Below are 3,906 nucleotides of genomic sequence, written 5' to 3' on the forward strand. Positions count from 1 at the left end.
AATAAGGGTGGAGGAGGGGAGGGGGGATTGGATTTGTGGCCCCTTTCTGAGCTCTTCTTAGATGTGCTCCGGTTCATGGGGTGATCTTGTCCTTCCAGCCACCTGGCAGCCCCTCCAGAGCCGGGCTCCGAGCAGCAGGGACAGAGTCTAATCAGCAGCCTGATAATTGGCAGCACTCCTCTCCCCTCCTCCACTCTCCTCTCCCCTCCATCCCATCCCATCCATTAGTACTGCGCCCCATTCCCGATTATCCTGGACCCTGCTAGGAACTACAAATATTTGCCTTTGACATCTCATTGTAAAATCTTTAATTTGCCGCAAATTTCCTTTCATTAGACAGTTTGAAGTGCAATGATCCCCTATAATGGCCAACCTAATGACCAGATGCAAGTTTTCGGGGTGCCTTACAATAGGGGGTATCCCCCAAACTCCAAACACCCCGGATTGATCAATGCCTGACACAGAGAAAGGCTGCTTCTAGGATGGAAGATAACAACACTGAAAGTAAAGTAGTGGTAGGAATAGGAGAAAGTATGATGTTCAGGGGGTTTGTACATGGATGATATGAAATATGAAATATATATATACCAGGGAAAGTAGTTCGGGAAAAAACAAGATCGATATTATTACTATTATTATTATTACTATATTATTACTACTATTATTATATTATTATTATTACTATTATTATTATTATTACTACTACTATTATATTATTATTATTATTATTACTATTATTATATTATTACTATTATTATTATATTATTAGTATTACTACTACTATTATTATATTTCTATTATTATTATTACTAATATTATATTATTACTATTAAATTATTATTATTATTACTACTACTATTATTATATTATTATTATCCAGGATTTATATAGCGCCAACAGTATGCACAGCACTAGGTATAGATTGTTTTTTCTCTAAATATTTGAGGAAATGTAACAAAATGTAAAATAATCACTTATAAGAGCCGATGTTTAAATATTGATGCAAAGCTAAGCAGTTAGGAAATGTTTGTATATATATATATATATATATATATATATATATATATATATATATATAATGATTTTTTTCTTCAATGTATATAGATCCGTTCCATGCACATCGACTGTGTTTCCAGCAAGACTCTTATAGCAAAGATAATAATAAAATAGAACTAATTAGAGGATTAATAAATGTATCTCCAATGCAGTCTGTGCGCCATTGGATCTCTGGTACAGTTAGCCAATAGGACATAAAGAAAGAACTTGCATGGCCACGCCCACTGCCCCCAAATAAGAATAGCCCCTTCTTTTCACAGGTGTGATGGAAGTGATGACATTATTGTGTACACAGAAGTTACGCTGTAAACATGGGGTGTCAGCAATTATAATACAGTGTGGGGGTGTCAGAAGTGATAGGAAGTCCTTATGTAATAAATACATGAACAGACACACAGCACTCAGAGATGTGTACAGATGTAGGGAACGAGACTGATTATTGTCGGTGATCATTGGGACGTGTACGGGAAGACTCATGTTACTTATCACATTCGTGGTTTCCTTTTCCTACGAAGTAATTGGTAATAATTTGTGATCAACAATCAGATCCTCTGCATTGTATTATCGGATATTCCGCACATTGCAGATCACTAATCATTTGTTTATTACCGGCAAGTCAGGTGACATGAGAGGGGGGGGGGTACGGGACCAAAAAAGGTGACCAGGAGAGGGTAGACACTTACCGTACGATGGTGTGTACCCCATCATTGTGGGATGGTCTCCTATAACGAAATCTTTGAACTGAAAGATAGAATTCAAAGAACAGTTGGACTTTTGCTAATTAGTAATAGTAATAATACAGAAGCAAAAACAAAAAAAAGATAAAACAAATATATCTATCTAATATATTTATTTTATCTTTTTTTGCTTCTGTATTTTATTCCTTCTTTCTTTTTCTCACTTCTCTCGTGTTTTTCCATGAGTGAGTATCTGTCCATCTATCTAAAGAAAGATTTATTTGTAGATAGATTTTATTTAGTATATTAGATTTATTTTATCTCATTGCTTCTTGATGTTAACCCTCCTGTGTCTTTCTCTGCCTGTCTTCCCTCAGTACCCCTCTATCTTTTTTTTTTTTTCTTTCTTTCTTTCTTTCTTTCTTTCTTTCTTTCTTTCTTTCTTTCTTTCTTTCTTTCTTTCTTTCTTTCTTTCTTTCTTTCTTTCTTTCTTTCTTTCTTTCTTTCTTTCTTCTTTCTTTCTTTCCATATTTTCCCCTCAGTATCTATCTATCTATCTATCTATCTATCTATCTATCTATCTATCTATCTATCTATCTATCTATCTATCTATATATCTATATATCTATCTATCATCATATTTATTTTATCTCTTTGCTTCTCTTTTTTCTCATACCTCTTTTAACTTTCTCTGTGTATCTTTCCCTCTGTACCTTGCTACATTTATTTATTTATTTCTCTCTTTCCTTCATCCATTAGTAAACATTTAATTTTATTTTATTTATTTATCTTTCCTTTCCTTTCCCTTTTTTCCCTCAGTTTCTCTTTATCTTTTTTGTCACTCTAAGACACTTATTTTATGTTTCTTTCTTTCATTCCCTTTGTCTTATTCAGTACCTCTCTCTGCATGTCTTTCCCTTAGCACCCGTCTAGCTATCTTATCTTTTTGATTCCTTCTTTCTTTCTTTTTCTCTTCTTTTTTTTATTTCTTCTATAATTTCTTCTATACATCGTTTCTTCTGGTACCATTCTTCCTTTGTCACAATTTGTAGTAGTTGTTTATTATTAGCTTCATGTTTACCACCCATTGTTCTTCACTGGCCTGACATGTCACACAACACACACGGATCCAGGTTATAGACGTTGGATAAATGCCTTCTCTCAGTGTTTCTTATATCATGTGCTTGTCTCTAGTCTCATGTTTTCCAAGTAACCCAAGTACACCTAGTATAGAAAGTGCCTCCTAAGGATTGTATATTTACTGACCGTACATGCCAAATGTGTTTACTGATTTCTAACTGCCTCTTATGATTTTCTTTTAATTTAATTTTGGATCCAAAATAAACAAGAATACAGGAAAAGATAAATCCGCTGAGTTTTCCTTGAATTCACAGACGATCTCTGTAGGAGGTAACAAGCAAGGTGCAAGTATGAACAGGTCAGATTTGAGCAGAGCGTCAGAAGTCTTGGCGTTGTTCAGCAATGATGAAGGTCTGGAGTCAACAATTCAAAATAAAGGAGGAAAAGTGTCATCTTCAAGTTTGCTACACGGCACTGACAATTCTGACCAAAACAGAATCTGTAACTGGCTGACTGTGTGCCTATCAATATATCTAACAATTTCTGCATGTTTCACCTTTTTATCCTTTGTTGGATCTTAAAGCTGCTAATCTCTTGCAGTTTCTTTGCAGCCACTTCCTGTCTACATGCACTCACTCCAGCGGCAGCTGCTTGGCATTTCTTCCTGATGTTGGCAATACTAAACATGCCTGTACAATGAACACCAGCATTGCAGTTTATAATCTGCTCTTGAAGCACATGTGACAGGGTGACCAGGCAAGACAGCAATCATGAGACAGGGGCATAGCACTGTCACCTTATAACAGGAAGTACCTGAACAGGGATCGTCATGACAGTATTACCTTAACACAGCCAAAAATAACAAGATTTAAACTGATGAACCTATTGAGAGATTTCAAAACAACACAAGCAGCTTTTGCTGCAACATTCAGTATAATTCCAGAGATTTCTCCTGCAGTACATTTTTTCTGACACTGGATGTCCTCAGTCTTCACTCATCCAACTTCCTCTAAGCCCAGGTTGTCTTCCACCTGTCCCAGCCTGACTGGACAGTGAAAGGAGAAGCAGTACAGTGATGCGCTCATCTCTCGGT

The sequence above is a fragment of the Staurois parvus genome, unplaced genomic scaffold (genome assembly GCF_062004578.1).
Source record: "Staurois parvus isolate SC_StPar_1 unplaced genomic scaffold, SC_StPar_1.0 ptg000117l, whole genome shotgun sequence".
NCBI classification, from domain to species: domain Eukaryota; kingdom Metazoa; phylum Chordata; class Amphibia; order Anura; family Ranidae; genus Staurois; species Staurois parvus.